The sequence below is a fragment of the Chionomys nivalis genome, chromosome 14 (assembly GCF_950005125.1).
Source record: "Chionomys nivalis chromosome 14, mChiNiv1.1, whole genome shotgun sequence".
Lineage (NCBI taxonomy): Eukaryota > Metazoa > Chordata > Mammalia > Rodentia > Cricetidae > Chionomys > Chionomys nivalis.
The window spans coordinates 35,477,004-35,499,137 of record NC_080099.1 but is presented as its reverse complement, the minus strand read 5'-3'; the positions used below and the strand labels follow the sequence as shown (position 1 = coordinate 35,499,137).

The window sequence follows — 22,134 nt, the reverse complement described above, 5'->3', positions numbered from 1 at the left end:
ATGCTATTTGGATCTAAGCTTTTTACAGGTCTCATTGGTGGTGTGAATCTGGGAGAGCAGGGCTGAAAACTGAGGCAGACTAAAGTGTCATGTTACTTTACTCAGAACATCAGACAGCTTATACTCTGAGGATTAAGAAGAGTCACTCGAGTAAAGTGTACAATCACAGGGATAAAGCACACATGGCAAAAACAAGTTTTTTTTTCCAAAGAGACATGAATAGCAATAGCTGAAGTAAACTCACTCCTATCCACTGTAACTGGGAGAAGAACAAAACACATCCCAAGAACAATTCTATGTTTTGAAGAAACTGAGATCACAAGACTCTTGTCTTGTTTTCTTTCAGGCACTCAGAATTCTCACGTGACTATGTTCTTTGACTGTGTTCCAACACCGGGCATGATAGCAAATGTCTATAACCCTAACACCTGGAAGATGGAGTTATGGAGTTAGGAGAATCAAGAGTTCAGAATATCCTTGACTTCATAGGAAGTTCAAGGCCAGTCTAGAATATGTGAGACCTACATCAAAACATTAAAATAAACAAAAAAAGGAAATAACACATTTACCTCAAATAGGTCATAATTCTGTGATAGTGATTGAAATGATTTTCCCAATTGGGAAATGGAAATTGGAAGCATATTAGGGATTTCCTTGGATCTAGTGTAGGGTGAGTCTGACTTGCATAAGAGCAATGAAAATACAAATGCAAACAAGAAGGAATTTAAGGTATTGTTTTGTACATAAATTTAAGAGGATTTGCTTATATCCTAAATACTTGGAATGTGTTGTGGGCTTGTTGCTGCTGCCTGTTGTGCAATCCCTGTTTCCCAGAGGGCAGGCATTGAAAAGATGTGGAGGCAAGAACATAGACTGTGACAGATAACAACGTACAAGTTTTTATTGTAAAAGGATCAGGGATTTTTATGGGGTTAGGGAAATTAAGCTGCCACAGGAACATTTTTGGATGTCACTGCTGGCATGTTGTGATTGGCTAAGAGTGTACATCATTCGTTACTGTGTTTTTGGTCTGCTGACAGGTTGTTTTGTCCAATTTTGCTTATTCATTGTGGGTTTGCATGTGCTTGAGCTCTTGCCTTGCCTCATCTCATCCTTTTAATTTTATTTTTATTGGGCAATCTAGTGGTGGTTAAGAATTTTTATGACTCTCCCTTGTGACCCCCAGCATTTTGGGCTGTGCCTGTTTTAGGTTGGTCTGCTAGACAGGCTCTTACCCATCTTTGACTACCAGTCCTTTACAGGTTGAGTCCCCAGTAGGTCCCAAGAAGTAAGAAGCAAGGGGAGACTTTTAGGAGATCTAGGGCTTTAAATGGCCTCCTGTATTTGCATTTGTCAAGCATGGATCACCACCCTTGGAGGTTTTGGTCCAGTGTGCTCCATAGCTATTAACATTCCATAATCTGGAATGTTGCCTTGTTCACCTGCACTCGTTGGGATCTTAGCTGTAGGAGACACTTAAGAAGAAATATTAGAACCACCACCACCCCTTCCATAAGGCATCATGTAACAAGTTTAGATGGGTCCAACAGAAATTTTATGTGATCCCACACTTGACCAAAGACCATGGTAGACAAATCTTATGGCCTGAATTGTGTCAAGTTGCATAGGTTCTGATTAAACATTCACAGCTGGGCAAGAATAAACCAGGTAATAACTTGTGCAAATTTTTAGGGGATAAATGAAATTGCTGATGGAGGATTCTAGGCAAGGTCACTGCCATAGTCATAATTAGGTGGTCTACTCTGTGGTTGCCTGTTGCTAGCATTCCTGGCAGCCCTGTATAAAACCTGACATGGGATATGTGCTAGGGGTGTCCTTTGGTTTGTAATAAGTCTTGAATAATTTGCATGGTTTCAGAGATGAACTCTTTTTGGGACTTTAATTTTGCAAAAGATAATATTTGCATGCTTCTGTGACATAGCAGCTATCTGAAAAAAATATTAACAGTTTCTGATTGGGTCATTTTCAATTTCTTAAGGACTGCCAATAACTCTCCTAGCTACACTGATACAGGATTTGGTTGGGTATAGGCCCTTTACGTATAATTATCTCCCATTGTTATTAACCCAATATGGCATCTGTAAAGGCCATAGTGGCCTGGAAAACAGCATTGTTTGATGGTGTAGCATAATTTTTTGTCCTTAATTTTAAAATGGGGAAGGCAGAAAATCATCTATCTTGAGGGAAATGGTTATCCAGCACGCCCATACTGGACCTAGCAATCAATTTAAAACAGACTTCCTCTCTAAGTAATTTGTTGTTTTCCCTGACTTTGCTTATGACAATGTTTGCAGCTTATATCTATAGCAGTAGCTCCTGGGGCAGGGAGTACACCAAGAACCATGAGTGACTTCTGACTGCTCTGAAGGGCAACCAATGGCTTATTTTCATAGACTTTCCAGGACGCTGGTTGAACACATAGAGCATGAGCAACAGAAACTCCCTGCTGCCACCTTGGCTCTGAAGAGGACGTAAAGGTGTTCCACAATGCTCCCAATGTAGTTCACAAAGACATCAAAGTCTCTATTAAGTTTGGTTCTACTGCTGTTCAAGCAACCTTAGCAGAGAAAACAAAAGTATTGGGGCAATCCGTCTTTTTAAATGACATCAACTATGCTTCAGAAATCAAAGACATCTGCCTCGTGGATGATAACCAGTTCACCTTAACTACTACAAATCAAGGCACACCACTTACTTTCATGCACCAGCGATGTGAAGTCATTTTCCAGTCTATCATTCATATCGGGACCTTCTGGGAGCTTCTACAGTCTCGTGCCCAGTGATAGCCCTTTTGGCATTTAGGATTTTAAGTCTCTGGACAAGCCCTGGGACAATCCTTACATAAGTGACCAGACTGTCCACATCCCAGCAAGTACAATCTGGTGGGGTGGAAATATTGTACTTGTCAGGTTTGGCATTGACCAAGGCATTGATGGAAGCCATATGGGCCTAAGTGGGTCTGTTCTGTGTGCCAGTATCATGGGTGACTGAGATCCACTTATAAATATCCTCATTTCTAACAGGTGCGATGGCATTAAGGGTAATGGTGCTGAGTCTCTTCCAGGTTAGATGTTTAATAAGGATATCCTTGGTAGGGCCAGATGGCATGTGTTTTTTAACAGCATTGGTGACATGAGTTAAAAATTTGAAAATGGTTCTACAGCCTGCTGAACAAGATTGAAGAAATAGCCTACACTGTCCTGAGATGTACAAAGTTTGAGGGCCTTGAAGGCTAGGTCAGACACTTGTTGGAAATAGATATGTAGGCTAATCGTGGATTTTGAGATAGGATTGGTGTACTGCCCATGGCCAGTAAGCATGTCAAGGGTAATATTAAGTCCAAATAGCAAGTTTGTATGGGCTTGGGTCTCTGCTGCATCATCATAAGCAGAGCACCATTGAAGAAAAACTGAGGGGTCAAGGCCTTCAACATGGAGTACCAATTGTAATAAGTTTGAAGCTGCATGGCCCGCTGTCTGAGTGCTTGCTCAAAATAAGGAGAATCGGACTAGCATTGGTCACCCTTGTACACCCGTGCATGGTTCCCAGCCCGCTCCTGGCCCTGCTGCCATTGGAAAAGCATGTACCCGACAAGGACAACATCACTGCAGCCTCCAGATTCCAGCAGGATGGGATGCACCCAGAAGTGCTCAAGTGTATCAAAAATGGACTGGAACCACAGATGCTAAACCCAGCACTCACCTAATTCAGTGACAAATGCAGGTGCTTGACCTTGCCCTGGAGGTTAAAAGTGAGGACATATTCACCACATCTTGTCTCATTCTGACATACCAGGAAGACACCCTGGGAGGCAGATCCTCGTTACAGTACTAACTGTGCAACCTTGAGTTGAGAGAGCATGCAATGAAACCAAGGATATCCCGAGAGGGGCTGAAACCCCTCAGCACCCTCTGACTTTCTTTGGAACAGGAATGACTCTGTGGCTGCTTCTGGAGTATCCATAGGATGGTAGGGGGTTGAGAGGAGATGAACTGTCCCCTGTTAGGGGGCCCTCCACAATGGGAATGTGGGGAGGCAATTCCAGAGGAAGCAGTTCCATTGAGTCAAAATGGGTGGCAGCAATGGAGACAGAACTAGGGGAGAACAACAATGATGGCCAGTCAGAAACTCTCCCATAAGCCCCCTGTGACAGGTTGTTGTTACTCTCGCAGGGTCCCAGCAGAAGATCTTGGCTGGGCAGGCTCTCTGAATGATTCAGGCAGGACAACTCCAGACTGTCTGTCTTATCCTTTGTGAGGATGGAGGTCCCAGGGGTCAGGGGGAAGGGTCACGGAGAGCGGGATGATACAGGGCACAGTCCTGGGTTTAAGAACTCTTGGATGTCAGATACCGAGGCTTTCATATGAAGTGCATCAGTTGTCTCCAGAATGTACTCTGAAGGGCCTTCTATCTTAACCACAAACATTCTCCCTGTCAGGCATCTCTAGGGCCATGGCTGTGTAGACATCACTGATAGTAGAACAGAGAATACTGAGTGGGGGCCAGGATGCCTTGGGTGGTATGAAGAACTCCAATCCTCCCCCTTCTCCTTTACTTGGGAGCAGTAGGCAACACTTCTGCCATCGAGGCTTTCCTCCTCCCGTTGAGGACAGCCCAGCCACCCCTCCTCCACTCCTGCTGTGTCAGGGGCAGCTTCTTCAGCCCCCATAAAACAGAGCAGCTCTCCTCTGTACTAGTCCTGCTCCAAAACGACTCAGTTTCAGCCGCTCAACGTGGCGAGTACATCTCTCCTCAGGGGATGTGCCATCACTCACCCATCCCCTGCCAGCTGTCCCGACACCTCCAGAGGAGTTGGAGTTGCTGTTTCCACCTAGGACCTGGAGGACCTGATTTGGTCTTCAGAGGCTTAATTGGGGAGGAAGAGTCAAGGGCCCCTTGCCACTGCAGGATACCTGGTACTGAACCTCTGACTGAGTGACCCACTGAATGGAGGGAGAAACATTTCTTGAGCTTCAGCTCTAAGGATATTGTTGAGGACCAAGAGACTGAGGAAAGAAGGGGGGCAGCTAGGTTCTCAGAAGATAGAGATGGGCTGAAGACAGTCAGGGGTCCGCCCACCCTGCAGCTTTCACAAGTCATGTGGTGGTGCAATCTTCACACGAGGGCTAAATGGGGCCAAGACAGGTGGCGAGAGTGAGCCCGACGTCCTGGCCACCTCAGCTTCGAAGTGCGGCAGGAATAGCTCAGCAAAACAGCCAAAAAGGCAGCTTCTGCTCCAGGCTCTGCGTATTGTGGGTGGGAGGCCAGTTAGAGGTAAGAACGGTGGACAGGATCCAGGGCAGCAGCCCTCGCGTGGGACTCACAAGAACTCTTGCCAACTTGGGGAACAGGGTGGTGGCAACGCTGACAGAGAAGGAAAGGCCCCATCCTCCGGGAAAGGGACACCATTCATGGAGGAGGACAAGGGGTGCCTGAAGAGAGGGGCAGCAAAGAAGAAAGTGGGTAGAAGACACGGGGTGAGTGGCAACAACTGGGCCTTGGTGCCCGTGCTCAGCCCCAGGGTCAAGCTAGGGGAAGTAACTGCTCTCTGAGGAGAATGTTCCAATCTCGGAAGGGAAAGGGGATACAACCACAGTTGAACAGCTAAAGCCTTCTTGTGAATTAAGAGACCTGCCACCTCCTGATACTCACGTAACCGGAATTTCAAGGGAGAGAAGCAGAGAGACAAGGTCCAAAATTCCACACTCTGAAGAGAGATGGGATTCCATGTAAAACAATAGAACCTTCAGACAATTCCTGAGAGTGGCACCGGGCAAAAGTCAGCAGTTACTCCCAGGCTGCGAGGAAGTCTGCAGAGGACAAGGGCGCAAGGGAAAGGGAAAGTAGCGTTCGTTGACCGTGTGGGGCTGCTTATAGTGAGGGACTTTCATGGTTTGTTAGGCTGCGGCCCTTTAGCTCACATAATGGTCTCAGGGAGAAAAGGACAGGTCGGAGGGTTCTATCTGGTGGATAGTCAGCCCTCAGTTGCGACGAACTGAGTCGTGATGGAGAATTCCTAACCAGAAAAACAAACGGGAAAGCAAGGCAATGTAGAAATAGGAAAGTAGGCTGCAACTTGCCAAGGGCTGAGAAAAGGAAAATAATTGTCAACTCATCGAAAAACAGCTGAAGGGTGTGAACTCAAGACTCCAACAGAGAGTTGGGAAGGGGTCAGCAGCAGGGTCAGCAAATGAGAAAGAAAATGCCTAAAAAGGAGTACTAAGGAGGACCCAAAAGGCGAGCAAAAGGAAAAAGTCCATCCACACTGGGCGCCAGTTGTTGTGGGCTTGTTGGGGCTGTCTGTTGGGTGATTATTTTTTCTTTTTTCCTTTTTTTTTTCGAAGGGGGTAGGGTGGGGAGATACCGAGGAACAACACAAACTCCAAAGAATCCAGTATAAAAGCTCTTTATTGTAAAAGCATAGGGGATTTTTATGGAGTTAGGGAAATTAAGCTGCCTCAGGAACGTTTTCAGTTGGTTCTTTTGAAACTGACGGTTGCTGCTGGCATGTTGTGATTGGCTAAGAATGTGCATCATTACTCACTGTACTTTTGGTCCACTGACAGGTTGTTTTGGCCAATTTTGTTTCTTCATTGTGAGTTTGCATGCGCTTGTGCTATTGCCCTGCCTCAGGGACGAGGGGAAGAGACCTCAAAACTGAAGACTCATTTTGATTTTATGGCACTCATTCAATGGGATGAGTTTACTGAGATGAGTAAATTCAGGAGAAAGGAGAGTGAAGTGGTAGAGACAGGATTTTTCTTTAAGATACATAGAATTTCAGTTACCTAAAAAAAACACATAAGTAGAAATATTAAGTAGGCAGTCTGAAATATAGGTTGTGATTATTGCTGGCTGAGAGAAATGGAAAACTGTTGAGACAAAGATGATATTTTAAAGAGTGGAAGAGGATGAAATCATCTCGAGACTGCAGATGGAGGAAGGCTAAGGATGGAGAACTGGGGAATAATGGATTTAGTCCACGTCAGGGAGGTCTCTGGGGTCATCCTTGGTGCTGTAATGTGCTAGAAATACTGTCTCACCTCTGCCGTGTGAGTGAGACTCTTAATACTGGCCACTTGGAATCATTTCTTTGTTTCCATTTTTCCTTCTCTCTCCCCTCTAAATTGGAAACATGTGAAAAAGTTTCTGATCAGCATGACAACAGCAATGTAGATCTGTTTCTGAGACATGATGTGATGGCAAGATGGAGTCCTCTCCTTTCAGAATCTGTGGGCTGAGTTATGGTACAAAATGACTTCCAGCTGTCAAGAGTTGCCAGTATTGTGTGTGGTGGTTTGAATAAAAGTGGCCCGTGTAGGCCATTAGGGAGTGACTCTTTTAGAAAATGTGCCCTTGTTGGAGTTGATGTGGGTTTGTAAGAGGAAGTGTGTTAATGGGGGTGGGCTCTGAAGTCTCAGGTGCCCAATGTCCAGGCCCAATGTCTCACGCGCTTCCTGTTGCCTATTTAGAAGCAGAAATCTCAGTTACCTCTCCAGCATCATGTCTGCCTGCATGTTGCCATGTTTCCTGCCATGATGATAATGGACTAAACCTCTGGACTGCAAGCCAGACCCAATGAAATGTTTTCTTTTAAGAGTTGCTATGGTCATGGTCTCTCTTCACAGCAATAGAGCACTGACCTTAGTCAGTGGAAACCTACAGGAGACTAAGCAGCATTAGGGACTCAGCTAGCTTCTTTGCAACAAAAGACTAAGACCCCTATATGACCAGAGTTTGCATGGTCACACCTGAGGTCTCCAGTACTTGGAACTGTTCCTCCTCTCACATGATGATTTGAGAAGTTCAGAGGTGGCATTCTATCTTCCATTGAAGGAGTAGGCAGTTTGGTAAATTTTAGTCTGACAGGTGGGCTGAGATAGTCTATAACTTACAGTATGCTGAGCTTCCATCCTCAAGAAGACAGCAACAGTCTGGGAAGAGCCTCCTTCCTGGCTTTTCAGATAGTTCAGGTGAAGGTGGTATCCTTGGCGTGACAAAATTGTCTGTGCTGAAACCTGCCAAATCTAAAGATCGTGGGTAGGGAAAGGATTCTAAATAAACCTGGTTGAGGGGCCAGGGATTCAGCCTAGTAGTAGAATGTATACTTAGTACATATGAGAGCCTCATTTCAATCTTCAGTACCAAAATTAAAGAAAAAGAAAACTACTACAGCCGGGCGGTGGCGCATGCCTTTAATCCCAGCACTCGGGAGGCAGAGTTCAAGGCCAGCCTGGTCTACAAGAGCTAGTTCCAGGACAGGCTCCAAAGCTACAGAGAAACCCTGTCTTGAAAAACCAAATTAAAAAAAAAAAGAAAACTACTACAATGGAGTGTAAAATTCTTCATTTTCAGGCATCTTTTTCTTTCTCTCTCCTCCCCCCCTTCTGTGTATGTGTGTGTGTGTGTCCATGCATGGATGTAGCAACAAGTGTACACATATGCTTTTGTGTGTGTGGGAGGTGCTCAATTAGGTCTGTGGTTGTAGAGGCCACACGTTAATATCAGGCATCTTCCTCTTTTGTGCTTCACCTGAGACTGGGTCTCTCACAAACCCTGGGATTCCTTTCAGCTAGGCTAGATAGGCAGAATCCGCCTGCCTCTCTGTATCCTCCCCACCCCCAGTAGGAAGGTTATAGACAGATGCCCTCACAGCTGGCTTTCTTGTGGGTCCTGGGGCTCAGAATTCAGGGTCTCATGTTCGTACAATAAGCCCTTTACCCACGGAGTATCTCTGCTGCTCATATCTGGAGAGATTTCAAAATTATAATCGGTGTAGGTAAAATTGGATTTTAACTTATTGATTATATAGTCCTCTCATCTTTGTAAGTTTTCCTTTCCTTTTGTAAGGAATTGTCTGTTTGGTTTCATCTTGTTTCTCTTTTAAGAAAGAGGCTATTGCTCTGCAGCCCAGCTTCCCCTGAGTTTGCTGCAGTCCTCCTGCCTCAGCCTCGTGAGTGCTGTCACAGTTATGTGCCTACATACCTGCCTCTGGAGTCCTTAGCAAATTCTTCAAAAAACATTTTTTTTCTTTGTTTCCTTTTTTTTCCACACAGCATATTCATGCAACTCCCCTGGCAAATTCTGAGTTTTTAAGTTTAGGATCGAATTCAAATCTGACTGGGTCTCCTTTCTTCTCTGGGTATGCTTGTTGCTCCTTGTGTCAGTTAGCCACAATAATTCTGCCTGAAACCACCCAGACTTTATGGTCTAATGACAAAATGTGCACTTACAAACCTGTTTAGCCCTCGAACACTTTCCACTAGACAATGGAAAGTCCTGCATCTCTTTCTCTCCTCAGGGTCTGGCGCTTGGATCCCTTGGGCTGCCGGACCTCTTTACCTGTGCGAAACCCACCTTCGATGTGTTCTGACAACATGGCCTGGCCTTTTCCTTGTCATGTGTGCTATGTATGAATAGCAGGCCTGGAGCGTAAGCTAAAAATCAGATGGTTTTCCTGACCTAGACAGTGCACAGTGACATGGAATGAGCCCAAAAGGTCGTTTTGCTACTTATTGTGGGATGTGTCCTTGCTGAGCTTCAAGAATAAAGCTATAGACAAGAAAGTGGAGGGGACCTATAAAGAGCTGTTTCCTAGTGACATTGCTTGTTCAGACCTTACTTGAAACCATTGTTTCTTCTGAAGTTTAGGGTTGAAATATTCATAAACTTAGTATTTAAACTATTTTGCTCTGTGTTTTCTCCCACTTAAAACTGAGAAATATTCCAACAGGGAGTCTTAGATCCAAGGACATTTTGTATTCCAACAAGGGCCACTCTGCCCTACAGATACAGGTTCCTTAGAACAGAAAAAAAAAGCAATGTCTTGAAGACCTGCTGCTCGAAGAGCTTGCTCTATATTTCACCTTGAGGAATCCCCAGGCAAGCCTCCAGGGGAGCATTCTGTTGCTCAGATTTAAAGCAGTTAAAGTTGAGGTTCAGGGTCATTACCGGGCTTCCAAAACTTCTCTCTTCTTTTGCTTCAGTGCGGGACAAGGCGAAGCAGGAAGTGACACGTGAGGCTGCAGTGATTTGCAATGCCTGGGTACCTATCCTCTGTCGGAACTGAGTCTCATTTCCAACACCACATTTCCCATTGATTTCTCACTATAACATATCCAGGCTCTAGTTCCCATGCCACAATGGCATTGCTGGCCCTTGTCACCTTTCTGATAAGAAGGCAGATGTCCTGGTTGATACTTAATGCTTTAAACATAAAGGTCCACATTCTTGATGAAGCCGAAGATGGAAGCATATATTTAACAGCTCTGATCAATAAGACATTTGCCCAAATGAGCAGATTGATTTTATTTCCACCTGCAGCAATGGGCTCTCTAAAGCTTCCCCCCTTGGTCACATTCCATTTAGGGAATTGACAATGACAGCACTTCTGGGGATCAATGAGAACAGAAACCACATTTAGCAATGGCTGGCAGCTTCTGGAGACACCAGCTCTTTGTAATTAAATAGGTGACAATAGAGATGGTGGAGTGTTTTCAGTCCACTCTTGACTCTCCTCAGGGATTATTCTAACTAGGTAGAAAGTTTTAGCACTATAACATTCTGAATAGATGTCATTAAACCATTGAGTCTTCAGGCTGGAGAGACAGCTCAGTGGTAAAGAGCGTTTGTCTACTCTTTCATAGCAACTGGGTTTGATTCCTAACACCTTCATTGTGGCTGGCAACTTGTAATTCCATAAAACCAGGCATTCTCTTGTTGGCCTCTGTAGGTTTCCATAGGGAGAAGGGATCTCTGTGTCCATTGAGGTGATACTGAACTAGCTCATTTGTTTAAGGCCAGCGAGTTCTTCAGCAAGAACTGTAGACTCTTGACTGTCTAACTGTGTAACTTTGACAAGCCATGATGGCTCAGAACACTTACAGAACTGTGATGGCAAAATCAATAATCAGTTTGTATGTTCTTTCTGACTTGTGTTTTATAATTGGTTTCTATTATATACTACAGTTCTTAAAAATGATGGTCGCAACCCTGGTATTTGCTTTTTTTTCTCTTCTTACTTTGTTCTTTCAAAATACATAATTTGTCTCACCAGCAGCTGTTTTCTGTAACAACATATGTAGTTCGATCCTCATTCAGTAAATATAACATCTCAGAAATGTTGGGTCCCATCTGGCTGTGTCCATGTCTGTGTGTGCCGAGTTCTCCTTTGGTTCTATCTTCCCTGAGGGGTACTTAGGCTAGAAATGCCAGAGAAGCTCCATATGCCATATGCCAACAGTGAGTTCATGGAAATGGCTGCTGGAGTCCTCTGTGAGAGTTGTAAGTCAGGATGCCTCTAGGTTTGGTTGGAAAAAATGCTGCAATCAATTAGCAATGTCTGCAATGGGCGGTGGAGGGACAACTATGACACCCTTTCCAGATGTCTGAAATGGAGCATTAAAGAATGCACACTTACACGTATTTCTCATGCATTGACTCAGTAAGGCACAGACAATCCTTTTCATCCTGTCTTGGGCAGTTCTTTACTTTCCAGGCTACAGCTGTCATAATGGAAAGATGAGAAAAAGTTGAAATAGGTCATAGAGCTGGAATTAGGTTCCTTGATCCAGAAGAACATAAACCTCAAGTGAAAAGGAGCTTGCAAAGGCAGCCCCAGCAGGGGTCTGGGACCACCCAGATCTGCACACTACAGACCATGCTGGCATCAGTGCCCTGGACTCTGGACTCAGCTTTATTTACTTGCAGACATCTGAGTATTGGCTCTCAGGTGCTGACAGAAAGGGTGAATATGGGTTATGCAGGGAAAAGTCATTTTTATGTAGTGTTTGCCATCTAGTACACTGTAACAGTGGTTCCCAACCTTCCCCATGCTGTGACCTATGGATACACTTCCTCATGCTGTGGAGACCTTCAGCCATAAGTTTATTTTCATTGCTGTTTTATAAATGTAATTTTGCTACTGATATGAATGTAAATATTTTTGGAGATAGAAATTTGCCCACAGGCTGAGAGTCAGTGCATAATAGTCAATGGCTAAATATTTCAAAATTCATTTTGTTCAGGGTCACAAACTATTATTTTTCAACTATTTTCACCATTTAATTAGGCATATGTTTCGGCGTGTCTTGTCACCTTGATTATTTGACCTTCCAACATTTATATTAGTCCTTGTTCAGCTTCCAATAAAGGCACTAACAGAAATAGATCTCAGGCCTAGAATATGTGGGCTATGAAAGATCTGGTCACCTAAATTAGTCTACTTAATAAGTCAGACTTATGGCCCATGGTTTTCATAAACTTCTCTCTGCCATTCCTTATCTGTCACTCTTAAATTTCACTACTGTAATCTCATCATGGTGGTGCAAATCTTTAATACCAGCACTTGGGAGGCAGAGGTAGGCATATCTCTAAGTGTGAGGCCAGCCTGGTCTACATATGGAGTTCCAGGACAACCAGGGCTACATACAGAGAAACCCCATCTCCAACAAGCAAAACATTTCAACAAAGCACCACGGTGCTCAGAATTATGTTATAGTTGCTTTCTGTTCATTTGCAGTCTTCTTTTTTGTATTTTCTTTAGTAAAGGATTATTCTGAAGCTTGGCTTTTAATTGTTCCCAATATCCATATACAATTCACACAGCACTTAATATGGCAGAATTTGTTAAGACAAACTATGAGCAATAGATAGGAAGAATAAACTTCCTGACTAATCAGGCAGAGATGCTATGTCGTGGAACTGGATGAGGGGAACCCGAAACCTCCTTTTTTTTTTTTAATTTTATGAGATTAAACAAAACAAGACAAAAAACTATAGACTTGTTTTGTGAGTTTTTGAGATTCTTTTCTGTTCCCTTAAACTTGAAACTTGTCGTCACTTAAGATTTTTCTTTTCTAAATGCTCGAATTGTCCAGAGACAGACTCTGAAATCAGTAAAGAACTTGGTAGTGAGGGAAGCCTGTTCATAATTTAATAATAAAAAAAATTCTCAATTCAGTCCCATGAATTAAAATCACCTTGACATAAAAAAGTGTGAAGAATTGCTAAAAGAGTTCACAGTTCCCTTCTGGAGTTTCTAACTCACCTTAGAACCATCTATTCTGGGAACCAGGTGTCTTGTAAGAATCACGAAAACTTTCTCACCTCTTTAGGAAATTCTACTGATCCAATATGGGAAAGCAATTTCACACACCGTGGAGGGTCTATACTCAGTCTCAGCATGGGTGGGATCTGAGATGTATGTCATTACTCATTAGAAAAGTAATAAAAATTATCTTAAAGCAAACCTCCAGCACGCCAGTGCAGCCCCCGAAGTGTTGCGGTGCCCAGCCCATGACTTCACAAAGCAGGAGTTGTTGCTGTTCCTCCATTCTGAACTCCATTCTGAATTTGGTGTCATGTGGAAAAGAGATAATTTTCTTTATGGTTTGAATTAGGCAAACAAATTGTAATGCATTGCATCTGGTCCTCTCAATAAAAAATGGATTAAAAATTGTTTAAATTCTTTTGTAAATTCAACTCCAAATTCTGTTATTCCAGATGTCTGTCTCCTGAGAGAGATTGTTAACTGGAAAATAATACTAATTCATGAAGAATCATTCCTTAAGTTCATAGTTTTTTTTCATTTTCCTTACATTAAGAATGCAAATGCAGAGTCCACTCTATACAACTGAAAAAAGAAAAAAATCATAGAGCTTAATAGATAGAATATTGCATGGTCTTAAGGAAAATACTAAAGTTAACTTGTTTATGTGTCTAAACCTAAACCGTAGAGTCGTTGCCTTGGTTCTAAAAATATTTCTATTCTTCTAGACCAATGGCCCTCAACCTTCCTAGTTCTACAACTCTTTTATACAGTTCCTCATGTTGTGGGGACACCCAACCATAACATTATCTTTATTGCTACTTCATAACTCTAATTTTGTACTGTTATGAATTGTCATGTAAATACATTTGGAGATAGAGGTTTGTCAAAGGAGTCATGACCCACAGGTTGAGAACCACTGTTCTAGAGCTTTCAATGAAACCACACATACTCAAGAGAATTAGAATTATGTAGAGACCTTAACAATATGGAGCTAGAGATAGATGGCTTCCACATTTCATTGAGATTAAGACCTAGAAAGAATGGGTCATAGAGAAGAAATATAGCTACAGTCAGCAGAGATAGAGTGTAGGAAGTGTACGTGGGATACAGGATACGTATGCAGGATATAGAATGGAGGAGATACTAGATATATAAAAGATGAGCATCAAAGAAGGAAGGGAGGAAAGAAAGGATAGAATGCAGGGGAAAGTTCTGGTAGAATAAATAGGAAAACTTAATAAAACAGATCATAGACATATTCAGATCCAGAAAGAATTTAATGGAGAAACAATTTCAGCATTGCATTGTGAGGTTAGAAAGAACAGCCTAAGGCTTTCAAACCACACTTACAATATATTTTTATTAAAAAGCTATATATTTCACAAATTTGATATGGACAATTGTCTAACCCCACAGAGCACATACAGAGCAGAGTCAGGATATAGAAGGGAGAGGTAGGTGGCATATGTGGTGGAGAGGAAGATTGTAAGAAATAACATGAGTGTGGATCGAGAAGTGGGCAGGGTGTTACAGAGGGGAGACATGGCTTTGGAAGAGAGATATAAAATCAGATCTGGATATAACCAGGAATAGTCAGACAAGAGGATAGCAGAGTCCAGAGAACACTGCCCCAAAGCGCTTTGTGAGAAGAAAGCAAGAAAGACATTGTCACATGTCTTTCACTTTTTTTTCTTCTGTGCAATTAAGTCATGGATAGACTCTCTGGTAGCTTATTTACAAGTAGGTAAGATGACCTCATCCCAGAGGGCACATATCTTATGCTTAGAAAGGATAGCCACATAGAAAGGTCAAGAAGACTCTGGACCAAAGGCTTGCTCGGAATCTAGCATCAGTCTCTTACGTTCAGATCAAATCCTTTTCTTCACACCCAGCCATTCATTTTTCACGGTGTTTAAGCATTGAAATACTTTTCCTGTGACCAAGGAAATGGCTCAGCTGCTAAAGGTACAAAGGAAGCCTGGCAACTTGCACTTTGAACCCTCAAAATCCTGGTTGGAAAGAGAGAATGGTCTCCTCTGACCTCCACAAGAATGATAGGGCAAGCCCAGCCCCCTCATGCATAGTAATACTAATATAAAACGTGTCTGGGACTTTGAGGCTTTATTTCTGAAGACTGCCAGGACACATGTAATTTTGGTTAGATTAATTTGTTAATCTGTCTCTTGTGATAGATGAGCTGACAATGACCTTTCTAATTGCAAGAAAGTCATCACCCGTTTCTCCTTCACAAGGGGTTCTAGAATCTACCCGATTATCAGAAAAACAAACTGGAGAGGATTGGGCTGATTCTCTGGCTATTTTTCTCATTCAGAAAACAGTAACACAATATTCTCTTTCTGCTGAATTATTCTAAATTGTGAAAACACTATAGAATAGTCATTACATCTACAAAGAGAACTTAGATATTTCTACTATGGGAAGAAAATGAACAAGACTACTTCCATTCTCAATCCCAGGTCTGTGCATTTAAAATTTGAGTTACAAATATTTTTTCCTCCTAGGAACTGAGGTGAATTAGTTAAGATCTTTTATAGATGGGGTTGAGTAGTTACGGTTTTTGGTAAGTCTTAAAGAAATATAACTATGTTTTGTTTTTGGATCCTTTGACTAAAATGTCCACTTACTGCATTTGCAACAACAAATGAAGCCGGGGGTCTGAAAAGATGACTCGTGGTTAGAAGTGTTTGTTAAGCCAGCCTTGTAACTTGAATTTGGTCTCTGGAATCCATACGTGAGGGAGAGAACCAACTCCTGAAAGTTGTATTCTGATCTCCACACGAGCGCCAGGGCATGAGCATGACTCCACAATGATGATGATGATGATAATGATGATAACAACAACAACAATAATAAATAGAAAATGGTACTGTGAATTTAACAGGATGGATTTAGAACCCCAAGAAATGTAATTGTCCCCTAAAACCATTTTTTTCTTTTGTCTTCAGGTGTCACATGTCTGGAATCCTAACACTTGGGAGGCAGGCAGGAGGATTGTGAGCACAAGGAGAGCCTGACTTATACAGTAAGACAAACTAAAACAAAATGAAGCCCTTCTTTTCCTTTGATTGAAAATTATTTGGGGACTGAGGGCATCGCTTAATGGTAAAGTGCTTGCTTAGCATAAATGAGGCCCCGGGTTCTGTTTCCAACTATTGAAAAATTATAATTGACTTAAATAATGAAATAAGCAATGATTTTCTTTTATATTTTGCTTCTATGACAAGCCAATATGTGGTAGGTGTATATATCTTGATTTTTTTTAAAGCAAGTAGCAGGTAATAATTTTTCTAGTAAATTATATATTACAGTTCCTTGTCATATAATCATTTCTACATAGGAAAACATAAACAACAAAGGACATTTTTCATTAAAAATGGGAAAATGTCTTCCAATTTCTGCATTCTGTGGTACTCAGTGAGTTGAAACAACCATAAGGGAAAATACATAACAGAGTAGCATTTTCATCTTTCACATGATAATTCAGAATAGAGTGGAGCGCTTCTGTCTTATGAGGTGGAATCAGAAGAGTGACCTTGTCCTACACCAGAGGGTCCATGAACATCCTCCAATGTCATCTTTCTTTAGCTAGTCAGTGCTGCCTTTCTTCATAAGGGACATGACTTGATGGCTTCACAGAGTCGGGGGAATTTCAGATCTAAAGCTGTGCTCTCAGCAGCTGAAACAACTGCACACATGAATTATACACCGAGAACAATTCTCCCTTTATGTGCTTTAGAACTTATGGAGAAAGGGCAGCGGAGAAGTTCAGCAGGTAAAGGACCTCGATGCTCAAGCACAACCTGAGTTCAGCCCCCAGCACCCATGGACAAAGTTGTATGCAGTGGGGTATATCACTGCTGCAGAGAGAAGGGGTACAGAGACAACGTGACCAACCAGAGGCTCACAGGTCAGCTAGGCTGGAGTACACAATGTGTAAGAAACAACAAGACCCTGCCTCACCCACAATTCATTGCATTTCCCACCAGGACCAATCAGAGGCAAGCATATATTCAGACATATTTCCTGCCTACATACTTATGAAGTAGGACAAAGGTGAGAATGGACTCCCAAAAGTTGTCCTTTGCCTTCCTCACTCATGCTATGGCATGAGTCCCTGTTCCTGCCCATATATGAGCATACAAATAAACAAATAGATAGGTACAGGGAAAAGGCTCTGGGAAATTCTATTGTTCCTGTTTGGTCACTGAAATGCATATAGAACATGAAGGGTCAGAAAAAGCCTAAACCACTTCCTTGAGGAAGGTATGCCATTAGAAAATATTACACACACACACATACACACCACCATCACCACTACCACCACCACCACCACCATCATCATCATTACCATTACTAACGCAGGACTGAGACCAATAATAAGTTAACCACCTGAGACAGACCAGGTGCTTGCAAACTGGATGGGGGTGTGATGGAGGAAGATGTGGGCCAGAGTTAGAAGCAAACTTGTGCATTATTTTGAGCTTTCATGTACCACATTAAAGGCTAGTGTACAGAACTTCTGTTGGGAGAAGATATTTCTTTCCTTAATCATTGTTAGGTTCATGGCTGAGAGCCTTATAACAAATGACTGATTAATGAGAGAAAAGTAAGCACATTTATTTAGTGTAAATTTTAGATAACATGGGAACCTTTGGAAGTAAAGACCCAAAGAAACAAGAAAACCATTCTTGTGCTGGGTTTAGACTATCACATAGTTATGGTCTGATAAAAGGAACTGCATTTAATGCTAATAAAGTTGGGAGTGGGGTACCTACTAGAACTGTTTCAACAAACTCAGTGATTGCATCTGTTTCTCTGTTCATTCCTTTCATATCCTCAAGGATGTACCTGAAAATGTTTTGTCTGAGGAAACCAGCGACTCTCAGACTGTGGGTCCCAATCCCCTTTGGGGTCAAACACCCCTTTGACAGGAGTTACCTAAGACCATTGAAAACACAAATATTTGCATTATGATTCATAACAGTAGGAAAATTATAGTTTTGAAGTAGCAATGAAGTAGTTTTATGGTGTGGGGGTCTCATACATGGGAACTGTATGACAAGGGTCCAGCATTAGGACTGTAGAGACATCTCACTGTAGAGAAAGAGTGCAGAATTCTGTATGACATGCTTCAGAGGACAATAAAGACAGGTCTTCATCATCTACTGTTTCAAATCCCATATTTGGGCATGGAATGCCTCGTGTACCCGGTTACTTTTGCCATAGTGCTCTCTGCATAGACAATGACCCTACCTGTTAGGCTCATTAAGGTGTAACTGGCAATCAAACAAGACTCCATAAAGGGTGGAATGGGGAAGGTGGGGAGGGCGCATGACTGTAGTCACAGCACTTTGTGGGGGACAGAAACAGGCAGATTTCTAGGATTTCAAGGCCAACCTGGGTTACGTAGTAAGACCCTGTCCAAATAAAATGAAGTAAGAATGGGTAGGTGTCTATCTGGTCTTTCTCAGTTCCTGTGTGGGGTGCTACATCCCCATGAATGTTGACTTTCCTGGGAGTGTGTCTATGAAAACAACTGGGTTGTTATGGAAACCATTGTGTTTGGAGCCATACGACCCATCAGTCCGAACAGAGGCCAGAACACTCCATTGAAAGACTAAGCAGAGAGAGTAAAAGACCGAATGGAAGGCCGCTGTGCTCACCACTATGCCCCAAATGCTGTACCTCAAAGATTTTATGACTAAGACACATACAAGAGTCTCAGGGTAGACATTGGGGACAGCTTACTGAGAGAAGAAAGTAATCCCACCAAATATCACTGCTCTGGAGATGGCAGTAATGGACAATGCTTCACCAGGAAGTGTTTTCTCACTACCAAGTTTTGGTGCTCACAGCTTGCACCTATGCCCCAGGCCTCAGACTTGCGGCATTGCTGAGCAGGGCAGAAAACAAGGGGCATTTCAAGCTGGATTGAAAATGCTCTTTCCAGCTCATTTTAACAAGCATACCAAACTGTATGGAACCTTGAACAAGTCTCTGAACTAAATTCTCTCTTGAGCTGGGAGGGGCTCTGTAAGAAAACTGCATTATTTATGGATAAATGAAGAGACCTGTCAATGTGAGTAAATTTTGGATGCAGAGAAATTGGACATTGAAAGCTACTAACTATGCATGGATGTTCATTCAGATAACCTTTCCAAAATCATGAATTTTAGACTTTTACTGACCTGCCAGCTGAAGGTTGGGAATGCTTAGAATTACCATATGTTTTGATTTTTCCTGCATTCATAAGTGATTGGAAAGAAAGAAAAGGCATACAGGGGCTCACAAGAAAGGCTGCCCTTTAGTAAAGGATAGCATTGCAAGAGAGAGAAATGGAAAGGTTGCCACAAGGTCCTTGGGGCTTGGAAACCATTTACCTAGGAAACTTCATCTCCTTACTTAAAAGAGTCGTCCAAGGGAGGTGAGAGCCATTTCTGTCCCCATTATGCCAGTGAAGATTTCTTAAACACTTGGTAGTTGTGAAGACTTACAGATCTCCGTTCTCGTACTCAAGAGGTTGGAGTTCACGTGGCATTAGATGCAGAGTCAGGCGCGTCCGACAGTTCAAACACAACCTTCTGCTGCCTTCTCGGGCTCAGATGTTTGATTACACCATTGTTTTCACTAAGACTGTCGGTTCCCTGGCTTGCTTCCTTTCTCCCACGTCTAGAAGGTTCTTCTTGTTAGTATGCTGATCTTTAATTGCCCACAGCTGGAAGTTTCCTTGGGTGATTATGAGGCTCCTTTCTGCATTCATACTGTTGATCATCTTCTGTGAAACTTGGAATAATGACATTTAACTCTTCGGTAGTTCTTGGGAAATCTCTATTTTGGAGACAGGGACAAGCTCATTAAATACACGTGCATGCACACACACACACACACACACATACACACACCTTTTTTCCTTTATCATTCAAGTAGGTTTCTATTGTGAAAAGTAGCCAGGATTAAAATATTTTTAAAATGTTTTTTATTACTTAGGATTAAAATTCCTTTTAGAGTCAAGCTTGGAAGCTTTGATCTCAGCCTAAAAATGGATCCACTGCCCCTTTGCTGCTATTATGAAAAAAGTTGCTTTACTCATTTTAATTTTTAGAAACACAAGTGATTGATATATTAATGCTAGATTTTCCCATCTTTTTCCATTAAAAAAGATGAAATAGGTGTTTCTTTTCTCTGGATAGACTTATGAAATTCTTATTACTTTATCAAATGTTATTTTACCCATTTTGAAATGAATTCTTTACAATCATTTTCTGAATTTGCCTTTGGCGTTGTTTAATGTGAAGCTTTTAGCTTCAGTGCGAGCCACTAAGCTGAAAATGGCAGTCCTCTCTGCACAGAGTCCCTCACCCTCAGCACTCAGGATGGCATACTTCAGGTCAAGAGGCCTGAATCTCACCGATGCTGTCAAAGCTCTCAGTAAATGGCCATTAATTTTCTATTTCAAAAACTGAAGTGAAGCTTCCCTGTAAAAGAGTGGTTTTCAATATTCAGATTGCTGCAACTTTTTAATACAATCCCTCGTGTTGTCATGACCCCCGACTATAAAATTGTTCCACTGCTAGTTCATAACTAGTTTTGCTGCTGTTATGAATTGTAATATAAATATCTGATGTGTGGCATATCTGATATGGGACTCCCAAAGGGGAAGAGACTCACCGTTGAGAAATGCTGCTCCAGCACGTGAGACCTTGGCATGCATATTACGTAAATTACATCTAAGCTTTGCTGCTGGAGACTCTGTGTTGGTTTATCTGGGTGACTGAAAGCAGCTTCGATATTCATTCACCCAGGTGTTTCACATCCACCCCGCATCTCTGGGCTTTCATTTCTTTTGTTCTTTCTGCTTTACTGTGTGATATATTCCTCAAATTCTTGCCCTTTGTTCAGGAAACACTTCTTCAAGCCCCATGTGTTGCTGCCTGGTTCATCACACCTAGTCAGGTTTAGCATTTGGCTGTGTGGAACCAAGGGTTCACAGCTCAGCCAGTTGCCTTCCACGAATGGCTGGCAACAGCAGTGGAACAGCAGGTAACCGATGGAAGTTAACGAAAGCCCCTTAGAAAGGGCCAAGGAAACCCCTTAGCTTGCCCGAGTGAGAGCTGTCATCTGTGCAGAATATTCTGCTGTAGTTATAGGGGTTAATGTTTATTGAGGAATCAAGGAGAAAGTACATACCTAGCTTACCCTGTTGTGGCGTCGCCATGTCCTTGCACAGTCGATGCCATTATTTATAATTGCGGGGACTGCAATTAAAAGCTTTGCTTGGGTCCTTGGAGCTAATAGCTATAAAGTCTGTGTAGATGGGTCCAGGCCTTCTGTCCACTCCCTTTGTTTAGCCTTTGTTTCCTCATCTCTGAGACTCCCAGATCTTAATGGCTTCTGCCACTGTTGATGCCTTTGTTCTGTAGGTCTTCAATGCTGTGCTACCTGCAATGGCTGCAGGATAACTATTGTAACTGATTTTACATATAAGCTTACCATATAGAATTATCTCCCACTCATTCCTATGGCATATCATTGTAGTCTTATTAAATATATGCATCCCAATACTTTTCTCTCATAGATTATGACGTCACTCAGAATGTGGTCTCTATTACTCTCATTCATTCATTCATTCATTCTCAAAGCATTCATTAGGTTGATATATGAATCCTATGCTTATCTATGTATCCCGCATCTACTTTATGCCATCTAATTCCACAAAGCAACTGTGGTTCAGGAATTTGTAGAGAAAGAACAAAATATCTGGGGAAGTGAGTGTTATGAAGAGGGAAGGCAGGAAGGAGGCCGTCACAGGACCACTGTAGGAAGAGATGTGGTAGAGGAAGGGTGACCACTCATAACAGCAGACATAGGACAGATTCTTTCCTTGATGACGCTTTCCTCAGGATCCTAAGCTGTCTCCTAGACACATCTGAAAATTTCCTTGTAAAATAGTTTTAGCACCACTGCCCTCCCTAACTGACCATTCTCCACACCTAATGGAGTTCCACATCTTCCACCACCTTCCAGGAATGTCTGGCCAACTT

The 22,134-nt window shown here is 42.4% G+C and overlaps 1 pseudogene; it reads right to left on the bottom strand.

Annotated features, from left to right (window-relative positions):
- Positions 1-3,529: 3,529 nt before the first annotated feature.
- LOC130886900 (SH2B adapter protein 1-like) lies at positions 3,530-5,434 on the bottom strand (annotated as a pseudogene).
- Positions 5,435-22,134: the final 16,700 nt, after the last annotated feature.